At 45.8% G+C, this 14621-nt stretch overlaps 1 long non-coding RNA gene across 1 annotated transcript in view; it reads left to right on the top strand.

Annotated features, from left to right (window-relative positions):
* LOC134480173 (uncharacterized) overlaps positions 1-14621 on the top strand; it is a 45888-nt gene that overhangs the window by 27653 nt on the left and 3614 nt on the right. The window contains exon 1 of the long non-coding RNA XR_010054396.1: positions 1-14621. This exon is cut by the window's left edge and continues 27653 nt beyond it. This is a non-coding gene — a long non-coding RNA (uncharacterized LOC134480173).

Genomic DNA, 14621 nt, shown 5'->3' with positions numbered 1-14621 from the left:
CCCCAGACTGGCACATCCCAAGTGTTGGCAAGAATACGTGGAGCAGTCAGGAACACCTAGACTCTGGTAGAGGGGCAGTGAAACTTTGACGGTTAACTGTCTTAGTACTTGGAAACAAGTACTAAGTGTGTGACACCATCATTTTTTTCTTAGCTTCTCACCTAGGAGAAGTGAAATAGTTGCAGTGTAAAGACTTTTCTACTCATTTATCATGGCACCCTTATTTGAAACAGCCAGATCTGGGGGGGTGGGCAACTTGGGCATTTATTAAGAATGACCTGGATAAAGCATGGTATGGCTCTACATTAGAAAAGCACCCATCAGTGTTGAGGGGCAAGCAACTGGCACTGGTGGACCTCAGAATGCAGATACGTGATGGACGGGGACTGGAGGGGGAGTCTGAACCGTGTAGTTTTGCTGACTGAGGACTCTAGAATGTGTGAACCATTCAACAATACAGGGAACATGTAGGTGGTGGTCTGTGGAGGGGGCAGGAAGAGGATGGATCACAGTGAGGTAATGGCGGTTAACTGTCTTGGCTTTGGAGACAGCTACATAGGCAATAAGACTCACACAATCTGACATTTTAAGGATCAAGGATTATCTGTGTCCGTTATGGTTCAGTCAGTGGTTCAAGTGCTGCAGGAGCCGGCAAGGTCTGCTGCAACAGACCCTCCCACCTGTGTTATGAGAGGCCTTGAGGAGTTCCCCAAGAGAGAACCCAGCTTTTACACAAAACCGTCTCAGATACCTGGATGGATATTTAGGTTGCCCACTTTTAAAAGTTGGGGCTGGTGTGATTGTATATAACTGTGGATGTATGTGGCAGGGGACAGGACTGGCAAGACAGAAGAGATGGGATTTGATATGAGGAAATATGACAGGTGCCTCAATCCCACATCTGATTTGAAAGTGACCCAGGAAAAGCTTTAAAGAGCCCGAGTAGCCATGTCTTGGAAACTTACACTCATCCTCACTCAGTGGTAGTCCCCTCTCCACAGACTAACACGGTGCTGGTCAGATCTATGTAATGATATCAAGTGGCCCTAGCTCCAGGGCAAGGTGTGTCTCCCTGGGGTCAATAAGCCTGCTTACTATTCCATCTGCTCCCCACCACCACCACTTCCCACACTGTTACTCCAGCTCCACCAAAATCCTTTCCCCTACAATATTTCCAACTCCACTTCTTCATTTAACACTGATTCCTGAAGACTCTGCTTTCCCTAGTAAATGTGTTTCAATAATTGTTCTGGTTCCAGTGCTGGGAGCTGGAGTTGGTGTTTTCTAGACACCCTACCGCCAACCCTTGAACCTATCTTTCTTTTTCCTTCTTCTAAAAACCACACCCATCTGTTCACCCTGTTGCCCTCACTCCTGAAGGCCTTAGTGCCTTTCCCAGGTCTTATACTCCACCCAACCCTTGATGTTATTTTAATTAACGATGTCTTTCTAAGTAACGATGTCCCTGTGGCTGCTCCAGCTAGAGCTAGGGCTCCCCTGTTGCTGGACGCCGCGCCTTCAGTGATCCATCCCCCTCCCCAGCCCACCGGCTCAGCACGCATTTGTGTGGTCACGGCTTTGTTTCTTCCCCCTTTCAGCTCGGTTTACCAAGCGCCTACTCTTAAGAGTTCTCCAGGCTCTCCAAGAGCGGAGTCTCTCTGCTTAGCCTCCGCCTTGAATCCTCCAGTCTCCATTTTTACCGGGATCAGAAGACACGATTTTTCCCCCCATAGTGTCCTGCAAATATTATAGTCTGCCCTCTTTTGGCCCCACTCGTGTCCTTCCCTGACAAATGTGCAGCTTTGTCTGCAGTCGGGCCTGCATCTATGAAAATTAGTGGAGATTATGACACAGCTGGGCGCTGTAGCATTGCTCCAATTCAATATTCTCCACGATCGATCGGGGGAGTCTCAACACTCAGTGCTCAGGAGTTTATCGTGTTCCTCACGACGACCCGCCCATCTCAACTCTCCCTTCCTTCACAATCAGTCCGGACCCCGACCCCCAGGGCTCCCAGAGAAAAGACTGGCAAGAAAATACAATGCAGCCTGCATGACACCCCTTAGCTAAGGCCAGACACCTGACACGCCCGTCCCTTACTCCCTGGCCTGAGGCCTGCTCCAGTGATAAATGCTTTCTAAATCAACTTCTTTCTCACTACTGGTTTCTTTCCTTCAGCACTCGATGATGAGATAGTATCTTCTCTTTGCAACAAAGTTAAGCTGATAGACCTCCTTCAGTGCACAGGTCCCTCCAGCGGTCCCTCCTCAGTCTCCTCCCAGTTGTAGATGCTTTTCTGAGGATTGGTAGACACCGATTCCTCTTAGCCTCCTCCACGCCCATCCCCTTTCTCCTTTCAGTTCAGGCTTTCAACTCAACAAAGAAACTGTTCCTGCTGCTTCCACTCTGAGCAGCGCACTTTAGCCAATGCCAGTGTCCAGCCTTCAGCCGATTTGTATAGTGAGCAATGTTGGTCTCACACTTACACTCTCCTTCTAGCAACACACTTTTTTTTTTTTTTTTTTTTTTTTGGTTTTCTGATAGAAGATGCCATGTCTCACCTGTCCATCCCTTCTCCCTTCTAAAGGCCAAATCCTTAAGTTCTTAGGAAGCTTTGTTCACGCACCCTCCTTTGGCAGTTTCAGTTTCTCCTACGGTGGTCAATACCAGCTCTCCAGTAACTGAGGTTAGGGGCCTGGCTTAATGGTGGCTAAAATACTACCTCATGACTTACCTCATGACTGACAGAGACAAGGCACTTACTTGGCTGTTTATCTGCATAGTATTTCTCTCTCCTCTAGACTATCAGGGCCAAGGGCGTGCAGCGTGTTCCCTATTCACCAAGACTATGCAGTCTATTTGGCCAACGTAGAAGATAAGTGACCGTGTTTGATGACTAACTTCTCTGCTTGGTGGGCCTTTGCTTGTCTTCACGGCATTGTCTAACCTAGAAAAGCCACTTCTCTCTTTTCTGTAGATTCAAGTGGACGGTTGTTTTTGTTTTGTTTTGCTTTGCTTTTGTGGAAGAGACATTAAATTTTTTTTTTTGCTAGAAGTGGGGGCATTCTATATTTGTGTTAAGAAAACACTACTATCAAGTGTGTGTGAGCATGCACACGCACGTGCGTGCACTTGTGTGTTCTTCAGAGTTTCAAGTAAGAGGGCGCCAAGTTGAGCCGCAGTTTCTGATGCCTGGTCAGCAGTAGCAGGGGTATTTGTGGTTCTTTTCCAGATGAAGGTTGGTGGAAGTCTCCACTCACAGGTAGAATTGAGATTAGAGAGGCGGGGCAGGTGAGGCTTTCCAAGATGAAAGTAGACTTGTCCTTTGGGAGTAAGCTGATGGGCAATGATGAACTGCTGAGTTCTTTCACCTTTCTCCCTCCTTGGGCACACACACACACACACACATACACACACATACACGGACACACGGACACAGACACATGGTTCTTTTGGAATGGCCAACTCCCCTTTTCTTATTGGAATCCTGTCTTTTCTCGTCCGTTTCTCTATGAAGTTCTATCTTCCCCCCAGAACGACAGCTTTCCCACCTCCCAGCGCTTATTCAAGTACCCAACATGGATTTGAATGTTGACTTTATCAAAGCATGGTACCTACCATCTGAGGTCAAAGGGCAACTTCTAACTGGAACAGATGAAAAGATATCCTAGACATCTAAGAACGGAGAGTTGGTAAAGGACACTAGGTGAATGGCAGACACATCGTTGCCCCTTGATTTTATCACAGTTCAGACGAATCGTGTGTCAATAATGCTTAATGTTCATTCATCTGGTGGTCAAGAGCGTGCTATGTCAGAAGCATAAGCGTGTTTGTCTTACAATGTCAGAATTTGTTGAACAACAAGAATTTCACAGGCGGTTTGTCTTGTTGGCAGCTAGTGAATGTGACAATATCAGATTCTTTGATAGGAGAGGCAGGATCTTTCACCCAAATCTTTAAAAAATACTTTTAAATTGTGTGCGTGCCTGTGTGTGCATACGGCAGGGGCCTGAAGAGTTCAGAGGCATCGGACCCCTTGGAGGTAGGGTTATAGATACTTGTTTGCCACCTATTTGTGGGTGCTATGATTTGAACTTTGTCCCTCTGAAGGAGAGTATTCTCTCCTAACCACAGAGCCATCTCTCCAGTCCTCTTTTGTTTGAATCTTAATTACTACAATTAACTCTCAAATCTTAAAATTACCCTTGAAGACAGTAAGCATCAAGGCTGTGGAATAGTTGCAGGGTGCTACAGAAGTCCCAGCAGAGTTTAAAGATGCCTGGGCGGCCCAAGTTGGGAAACCCACCCAAAAGATGCAAAAGAGTAGGATGGGCCTGGGGCCCGGTTAGAGGTCAGACAGCTAACTCCACTGGAGGTCCTCTGTAGGTACCTCTGTTGCTGATGCCGCCTTTGAGTCCTTTCAAAGTCAAACTACTAGAGTGAGGTGCAGCTGGGGGGAGGGAGTAGAGTCAAAGGGGCAGGGCTGGGGAAGGGGAAGGGAAAGGGAAGGAGGATGGATGGACCAGTGAATGGCAGATCTAGAGGGATGAATAGGTAGTCAGCGGCTGACTATATGCTGGCTTCGTCAATCCCCTGGATACCTGGCTAAATTGAAGATCCTAGGATATAAGACATTCTCTGTCAACCTCTTGCCATACATAGGGGCTGGTCGGATGAGACCACGGATTGGAGCCATGGCCATTGCTATATAGCACATGTGTTTAAACAATAGCACATCTTTAAGGCGATCTGGTGAGAGAGTCATGCACTTTTCTTTGGACTGGTGTGTCTCAGGCCTGGCTTTTGCGATTCTGGTTTCAGGACACTCATGAGCTCCTACGGCCCCCTGTTATTTTTCGATAAGAATAGGATGGCACCATTGCTACTCTTAAGAGGAGAATTAGGTAGCAGTCTATGTTATGCAGATGGCGCTGGATGGACGGGCGGTATTTTATGTACCCAACAAGGTTCACAGTCACCCTGCCTCTCCTCATGATGGTGTCAAAAGCTGTCTATAAGATGGAGTCTATTAGGCAGAATGCAGTGTGAAAAGGCAGGATTCTTCATACCTTACAAAAGTAGCATAGGGCAGGGCACAGATTGACCTCAACACTCGTGAGGTCGACGGAAAGGTCATGGGTGACCCCACTTTGCTCCTTCCTTTGATCAGAATAAACTCTCCAACTCCAGACTAGCCCAAGATACTACCCCTCGGCTTTTAAATAGCTCTACATCTTACTACAGATCAGCTCCTTCCAATTTACCTCTTCCCAGGCTGTCTGTGTATTCATGCTGTGGCAATCTGTGTAGCCTTTTAAATGGGACAAGACATTTAGTCACACCAGATGTATCCTGTAGCAGATTGGATTCAAATACGCTCTGGGTTGACCTAAGCAGATTCCACTCCCACTCCCACCCCACCCCACCCCCGCCAACCCCCAACTTAAAAGCACAGGTTCAGTTCTTTCCCTGACTCCTCCTTAGATTTCCCAGCGTCGTCGGCCCAGCCTTCGGCAACACTTTAGGGCCAGTGTTTCTGGGAGAAGGGTTAGGATGCGTTTGCATTTGTGCTCCGCGCCATCAGCATCTTTGTTGAGATTTCTAGTTCTTGTACACCTGGCAGAAAGAAGGCTGTTCAGGGAAAGAAGCTCTGCTTTCTTTTGCCCTCCTCTGAGCAGGGCTGCTCTCTCCTTCATTACTTTTAGTTGATTGTCTGGCTTCCTTTCTTTGGAGGTGTAGTGCCACATTAACCCTTGCTGTCTGGATTAGTTTTCCTGTCTTTTCCCCTGGGCCTTATTGGTCCCGGGCCTTAAGGCAGAAATAAGGTGGTCTTTGTGCTCTCCTGTCCACCCTCTTCCCTCAATGCTGGAAACTTGACACCACACCACCTTGAGCTTAGTTGGAGTTGGGAGTGAGTCAGTAAACCATAAACAGGATCCTGGCTATTTTTTTTTCTCCTAACAAAGTGCCTCGCTTGCCTTTGCCGACACTGAAACTCCTCATCTTTTCTCTGCCCACACACCCTGGCTTCCCGTGGATTCTCCCCATCTGCCTGGCATTTTCTTCCTACCTCTAGAGAGCTTTCCAGGCTTCTGTGTCCCTGGCACCTGCACCATCAATTCTTGCTCTGGTTCATTTCTAAGATGGAGAATCAGGGTAGCTGGTTTACAGGGCTGTCCTATGGCTTCCTGTGTCTCTTGGCCTGTCACGGTCCCCCACCCCCACCCCCTCTCAGCCCACTGCAGCATTCAGAGGAAGCCTTATAAGAGCTGCTTCCTTGACAAAGGAGCTGTTTGTCTTGGAACGACAAAGCTACGAGTAACGTCCAATTTGCCCCTCCCAGACCTCCCCTGAAGTGGGAACGGAGCACGAGATGTCTCCCAAGGTCTTTTATTACATCACATTTCCTTGCACTTAGCCAAAAGGAATTATCCATCTCCAAGTATTTCTAAACATAATGTACTCCTAGAAGCAACAGTTGTATAACAAGCACAACATTTTATTTTATTTTATTTTATTTTATTTTATTTTAGGCAAGAAGTGAAATTTGGAGGCTCTGGTGATATTATTTTTCTTTTGCTGTGATAAAATATCACGACCAGAAGCAACTTAAGGAAGTTGCTTAGGATTCCAGAAGGTTAGAGTACACAATAATAGGTTTGGCATAGCAGTGGAAGTGGAAAGTCACAGGCACACATGGGTGACACACTTCCTTTAGCAAGGCTGCACCTCCTTGCGGTTCTATATCTTCTACAAAGAGAGTTCCACATGGTAGGGGCGCCACATGCAAATGACCTCACAGGAATAAAGACGTGTTAGACATGTCAATATGTGTATATGTATAGTGAGCAACAAGGTCTGGGGGAAGCTGATGGGAAGCTGAGAGAATGCCAAGCTTTGTGGCCAGGAGACGGTGATTTGGAAAGTGGGCAACCCTCACTAAAAGGAGGCAGGGTCCCTGGAGTGCTAGCCAGGGCCTGTTTGAGGAGCCCCCAGTAGGAAGGCTGCAAATACAATACGTGTGGGCTGCAGTGCATAAAGATCAGGAAGAACAGACTGGAAGCCTTGGAGATGAGACCATGGTTCCAAGGTGGATGCACTGGGTCACAGTCTTGTCTGCCACCAAATCGCTGGCTGACTTTGGGCAGGCTGACCTGAAATCATACCACCACCACCCCCTCAAGCCAGTGTGAGAAGACTGCTGAGAGCCACGGCACAGAGTAGGTGCTCAAATAAGCAGGTGCATGTAAGCGCACAGCTGTGCATATGGTTGCTACTGTATTTGTACACATGAAAGCATTTTGCGACTTCCCCAAGGGAAGCATGAAATTGAAGCGGTGCTTCTGTTGGCTCTCAAGCCAAGAGCTCTGAAGCCTTCAGAGCCATTAATGGCTCCAGGACCGTGGAAGACAATTCTATGATTCGTTGTTATGGGAAATTCCCAGAGTGGGGCCCTCTCACCATCACAGAATCGCCACCATACTGTAGTACCACGGAATAAACTTTACCTCTGGGGTAGATTATGACGTATAGCTGTAACATAGTGGACAGCAGCCATTGTCCCCACCGCCCATGATGGTAACCTCCTCAGCACTGGCACTGCAGGTAGAGAGTCAGGACTGACGGCTGTGGAATCAACATCTGTGACTAACATGTCTCAGTGACAATAAATTATCTGAACTGGGCACTTGAGAGCTAACGGGGAAGTGTTAACAGCAGGACATTTTTTCCCTTGGGCGATTTTTTTTCCCATCCATGACTGCCTGTCCAATACTCCTCATTTGACTTTTTTTTTTTTTGAAAATTCAGCTCTTTCTGACATTTTTCCTCCTTCTCAATATCTCTGTGTTTTGAAGGGTGTTATTGTCAGTCATCCCTTCCCGGAGAGCAGATCTTCTAACTGTGCTTAGCATTCCCCACGAGAATGGGGGTCAAAATCCTCACATACTGAGAGAGGCAGGTGGTGCCTCCTCCATTATATGACGATGGGATCAAGAGGCTTGGTAACTTGCCCAACAAAAGTTACCGCTCTGTTAAGTGGCATAGTAAAGATGTGTTTGTCTTAAACGTCAAGTTCTTTTCAGACGTGTACTGGATCAAGGTGTCTAGAGACGATGAATCGGGAATGACTAGCATTGGGCACTCATGCCGGCCCTTCCACTGCTGTACTTATGGGATTACCCTTCTCCCACGGGTAGAGCAAGTCTCAAACCCTCGGGTTAGAGGGGGCGGATGATTGACCATTAGGTGCCCTGCAGCTTCAACAGAGAAGACGGCTTCCTAAATGCATGCTACTAAGGCTTGAGTGTGCTTACCCATTCCTGTGATCTTGGCTCCTGGAGTGGGGAGGGGGAAGGCAGGGGGATCGGGACCTCTAGATCACTCTCAGCTACATAGCAAACTTGGGACAGTCCCAAGGTATACAAGACCCCATCTACAAGTAAATAAAATAAAGGTTATTAAAGTACCCTGCTTCTTGTTTCTTTGAAAATGGTATCTTAAGCCAGCTACCTGATTTTATTAATTTGTGCCCAGGGCAGAGGAAAGATGAAGAACAGGTTTCCAAAGAGCCAGGGATTGGTTAGTTACCGAGAAATCATTCAGGGACGCCTCTTTTGGGAACACCCACTTTGACTTCGCCATGGTGTTTGCTGGTGGACTGACTCCTGTCTGGTTCTGTGTGAACCAAGCCCAGGCTCTCGTTGAACTGGACGATGGTACTGTGAACTGTTTGGGCTCCTTTATCGTTGTGGAAGCCATCATTTCCAGCATGGTAGTTTGCACGGTGCTAGACACGAGTGCGTCCTGCGGTACTGGAGCAAGCAAGAAAGAGCTGTTGGACAGGTACCCTCATTACTCATCCAACTGCTTCTCCACCCTTAAAGAGCCCGTCACACCCTAGTACCGGAAGTGGCCTCCACCCCTTAAATCCTGTCCTGCCTACCAGGCGGCAGACTTTCCTGTGTCACCAATAGATTCTTTTCTTCATGATGATTTTTTAAAATGTGTATGGGTGTTTTCCCTGCCTCTATGTATGTGCCTGCTACCCATGGAGGCCAGAGGAGTGTACTGGGTCCCCTGGAACTGGAGTTACGGATGGCTGTGAGCTGTTGCGTGGGTGCTGGGGATCAAACCTGGGTCCTCTGCAAGAGTAGGTAGTGTTCTTAACCACCCACTACAGCAAGCTCTCACACAGATTTTTAAGACCAATGACAACACCTTCCCTGTAGAACTTGGGATCAATAGCCAGCAAGTCACAACTTTGGTCTGAAGTAGGTCTGAGTTAGCTATTGGAGATCATTTTCATTCCAGGACATCAATGACCTAACTTGAACCCAGTTCTGAGCAGTAGAAGGGTTAAAAGCCTCCCCTTCCTACTCACTCGTATCTTGAGTAATGATTTCTTTGTTACCTTCTCTCTCTCTCTCTCTTTTTTTTAATAGTCTCCCTTCGCTTCCCTCATAATAGGAAAGAAAAATTGATGTTACCAATTCAGTCAAGCTTCTCCACATAGGAGGCTACCCTCTCTTCACCCTCAAAGGCTACAGAATCGTGTGGGAATTTACCGTCTGGCTATTAACAGGGACACTGGGAACAAATGGAGTGTGTCTAACAGCAGTATAATTTTGAATTGGGTCATGCTTCTGCAAGGGACAATAGTGTTGCCTCCCTTACCAAGAGACCCTTCTTATACCCTGTTCTCTCGCCATGATTAAGCTACCTGTTTGCCACATCCTCATCTCTAAGGCTCTACTTAAGGCAGGAGGCTCCCTGAGAGGCTTTGGGGCGCCCCACTCAGAAGGCTTCCAGCGAATGAACGGATTGTTTGGGGGAACTATGTCCTGGCCACTGGCTGTGACAGGCAGGACCTAGTAGGAATCTGTGGGCTGCTTGCCTGGGGTTATAAATGGCTGTCCTCCAGGGGACACTACATGGTGAACTTTTCCTCCTAAACTCCTGAAGAGTGAACCCTAGGCTAAATGTTGCCACTTTAATTTGTGACTATTTCAATTAAATTATCTCAAGGCAAAGAACATTTTCCTGCCGAGAAGCTGGGCAGAGGGCTAAAGTTACACAATGCAGAGCGACTTGGCAATTACTCTCCACTCTGCTATCTAAGATGTAATGCCTCAAGCCCATAACAATACTGACTACGCCTTGTTTCCAAATGCTGGTTCACAGCCCATCCAGAACTTTCCCAAAACCATCCACGGCCCTTTGCATGTTTAGCCTGTGTCCTAGCTGAGTTTCTCTGTCACTGTGATACAACACAGACCTAGAGCAAGTCACAGTCCATCCCACCAGGGGGAGTTAGGACAGGAACTGAAGTAGGGCCAGGGGCAGAAGCAACAGGAGAAAGCTAGTTACCGGTTTACAGGCTTGGTTTTCATCGCTTAAAACAAAAACAAAAGCAAAAACAAAAAAACAAACAAAAACCCACAAACAAAACAAAGCAGGGCTGCTCAAAGAAGGCCTGGCTCTCCCACATCAATCAAGAAAATGTCCCATAGATGTGTCCAGAGGCCAATCTGATGAAGGCAACTATTCTTCAACTGAAATTCTACATTGTTGCTTTTATTGACATTCTCATGCCAGTTTTTTTTTCAATACATAATCTTTGTCACAGACTAGAAGTTCGACAAATTATTTTCCATGCCAAAACTTATGTAATGTTACTGTCCTAGGCACCTTTTTTTATTGGATTATTTAAATTTGCATTTCAAATGTTATCCCTTTTCCCGGTTTCCTGTCCATAAACTCCCTATCCCATCTCTCCTCCCCCTTCTTTTATGAGGGTGTTCCTTCTCACCTCCCGACCCTGACATTCCACTACACTGGGGCATCAAGCCTTGGTAGGACCAAAGGCTTCTCCTCCCATCAGTCCCCAACATGGCCATCCTCTGCTACATATGCAGCTGGAGCCATGGGCCTGTCCATGTCTACTCTTTGGATGGTGGATTAGACTCTGGGAGCTCTGGTTGGTTGGTATTGTTGTTCTTATAGTGTTGCAAACCCCTTCAGCTTCTTCAATCTTTTCTCTAACTCCTCCACTGGGGACCCTGTTGTCAGTTCAATGGTTGGCTGTGAGCATTCGCCTCTTGTCATACTCTGGCAGAGCCTCTCGGGAGACGCTATATCAGGGTCCTCTCAGCACGCACTTCTTGGCATCAGCAATATTGTCTTGAGTCTGTGGCTGTATGAGTATGGGCTGGATCCCCAGGTGGGGCAGTCTCTGGATGGCCTTTCCTTCAGTCTCCGCTTCAAACTTTGTCTCTGTATTTCCTTCTATGAATATTTTTGTTCCCCCTTTTAAGAAGGACTGAAGCATCTGCACTTTGGTTGTCCTTCTCCTTGAGCTTCACATGGTCTGTGAATTGTATCTTGGGTAATCTGAGCTTTTGGGAATAACCATTATCAGTGAGTGCATACCATGTGTGTTTTTCTGTGATTGGGTTACCTCACTCAGGATGCTATTTTCTAGTTCCAACCATTTGACTATGAATTTCATAAAGTCATTGTTTTTAATAACTGAGTGAGTAGTACTCCATTGTGTAGATGTACCACATTTGCTGTATCCATTCCTCTGTTGAGGGACATCTGGGTTCCTTCCAGCTTCTGGCTATTATAAATAAGGCTGCTATGAACATAGTGGAGCACGTGTCTTTGTTGTATGTTGGAGCATCTTTTGGGTATATGCCCAGGAGTGGTATAGCTGGATCCTCAGGTAGTACAATATCCAATTTTCTGAGGAACCTCCAGACTGATTTACAGAATGGTTTTACCAGCTTGCAATCCAATCAACAATGGAGGAGTGTTCCTCTTTCTCCACATCCTTGCCAGCATCTGTTGTCGCCTGAGTTTCTGATCTTAGCCATTCTGACTGGTGTGAGGTGGGATCTCAGGGTTGTTTTGATTTGCATTTCCCTGATGACAAGGATATTGAACACTTCTTTAGGTGCTTCTCAGCCATTGGATACTCCTCAGTTGAGAATTCTTTGTTTAACTCTGTACCCAATTTTTAATATAGTTATTTGATTCTCTGGAGTCTAACTCCTTGAGTTCTTTGTATATATTGGATATTAGCCCTCTATTGGATGAAGGGTTGGTAAAGATCTTTTCCCAATCTGTTGGTTGCTGTTTTGTCCTAATGATAGTGTCTTTTGCCTTACAGAAGCTTTGTAATTTTATGAAGTCCCATTTGTCGATTCTTGATCTTAGAGCATTAGCCATTGGTGTTTGGTTCAGGAAATTTTCTCCAGTGCCCATGTGTTTGAGATTCTTCCCCACTTTTTCTTCTATTAGTTTGAGTGTATCTGGTTATATGTGGAGGTCCTTGATCCACTTGGACTTGAGGTTTGTACAGGGTCATAAGAATGGATCAATTTTCATTCTTCTACATGCTAACCTCCAGTTGAACCAGCACCATTTGTTGAAAATGCTGTCTTTTTCCCACTGGATGGTTTTAGCTCCTTCGTCAAAGATCAAGTGCCCATAGGTGTATGGGTTCATTTCTGGGTCTTTAATTCTATTCCATTGATCTACCTGACTGTCTCTGTACCAATACCATACAGTTTTTATCTCTATTGCTCTGTAGTAATGCTTGAGGTCAGGGATAGTGATTTCCCCCAGAAGTTCTTTTATTGTTGAGGATAGTTTTCACTATCCTGGGTTTTTTGTTATTCCAAATGAATTTGAAAATTGCTCTTTCTAACTCTATGAAGAATTGGATTGGAATTTTGATGGGGAATGCATTGACTCTATAGATTGCTTTTGGTAAAATGGGCATTTTTACAATATTAATCCTGCCAATCCATGAGCATGGGAGATCTTTCCATCTTCTGAGGTCTTCTTCAATTTCTTTCTTCAGAGACTTGAAGTTCTTGTCATACAGATCTTTCACTTACTTGGTTAAAGTCACACTGAGGTATTTTATATTATTTGAGACTATTGTGAAGGGTCTCGATTCCCTAATTTCTTTCTCAGCCTGTTTGTCCTATGAGTAGAGGAAGGCTACTGATTTGTTTGAGTTAATTTTATATCCAGCCACTTTGCTAAAGGTGTTTATCAGGTTTAGTAGTTCTCTGGTGGTACTTTTGGGCTCACTAAAGTGTATACTATCATGTCATCTGCAAATAGTGATATTTTGACTTCTTCCTTTCCAATTTGTATCCCTTTGACCTCTTTTCGCTGTCTGATTGCTCTGGCTAGGACTTCGAGTACTATATTGAATAGGAAGGGAGAGAGTGGGCAGCCTTGTCTACGGCCTAATTTTAGTGGGATTGCTTCAAGTTTCTCTCCATTTAGTTTGATGTTGGCTACTGGTTTGCTGTACGTTGCTTTTACTATGTTTAGGTATGGGCCTTGAATTCCTGATCTTTTGAGGACTTTTAACATGAAGGGGTGGTGAGTTTTGTCAAATGCTCTCTCAGCATCTTCATGTCAGTTTAAACTCTACCAAATCTGTTCTCTGGAAACTGCTTATGTGTTTGTAGGTCTGCTTTTGTCTTGTTTTCCAATGTGGCTCATGAACCCTCCTGGCTGGTCTCGCTTGCTTTTTTGGATCTATAACTGTTTCTTTTCAATGTTGATTTGAACACCACCTATATTTTCTGCATCTAACAGAAAACCCTTGCTCAGGAGAGGATCGGAGCACCTAAGTATTTACTTCAATGATATCACCAAAGCCACTTTGAAATTGCCTTTTGAATCAGTAGCACTGGAAACAGTATCCTTAGGGAATTTTTCCACCATTTATGGTGAACCAACATTTCTTATCACTTCAATTCTCTGGAATTGTTAAACTGACGTGGGTTGCTTGCATGTATGCGTGTGTGTGTGTGTGTGTGTGTGTGTGTGTGTGTGTGTGTTTGTGTATGAACATGTGTATGTGTATATGCACATATGCATGAGTGTGCATGCCTGTGTGTGTGTGTGTGTGTTTGTGTATGAACGTGTGTATGTGTATATGCACATGTGCATGAGTGTGCATGCCTGTGTGTGTGTGTATGTGTGTGTGTGTGTGTGTGTGTGTGTGTTTAACACACAAGCGATCTATAAAAGAAGATCAGCCCTTGAGGCATAAGTTCTGGAAACATATCCATGGAATAAATCTCGTGAGTTAAATAGATCAACACATGATAAACAAGAGAAACAGGATACCTAAAACGGTGGGAGAGAAATTAAAGGGGGATCTGCCCTGGAGAGAGTGGCTTATGGGGGCAGCAGGAAACCAGTGGTAATTTACCGGCCAGAGACCTGACTCAAGGAACTATGGGTATAGGAGAGTAGAGCAGGACACAAGAGTACACCCAAGCCCCAAGATCCAACTGTCATATTGTGATGAATGGTGTCTGCCACCCCTTCCACAGTCTTCCAGAAGAGCCTGGAATGCACCCTGAAGATCATCTGTCTTCTCTTCCTTCCCTACAAAGTAGGCAAGCAGAAGCAGTCCATGGGAATTCCTGGCACAAAGGAATCATATAATTAAGAACCATCACATATTTGATTAAAGCCAAGAGAAAGGCCATGAGTGAGGACACAGACTTACTGATCCATCAGCTTAAGACCACAGACCTCCGTGGTTCAGCGTTATACACCACAACAGAGACCGCATCCGTAAG

The sequence above is a fragment of the Rattus norvegicus genome, chromosome 8, assembly GCF_036323735.1.
Source record: "Rattus norvegicus strain BN/NHsdMcwi chromosome 8, GRCr8, whole genome shotgun sequence".
Lineage (NCBI taxonomy): Eukaryota > Metazoa > Chordata > Mammalia > Rodentia > Muridae > Rattus > Rattus norvegicus.
This window is presented reverse-complemented; position numbering and strand designations above follow the sequence as displayed.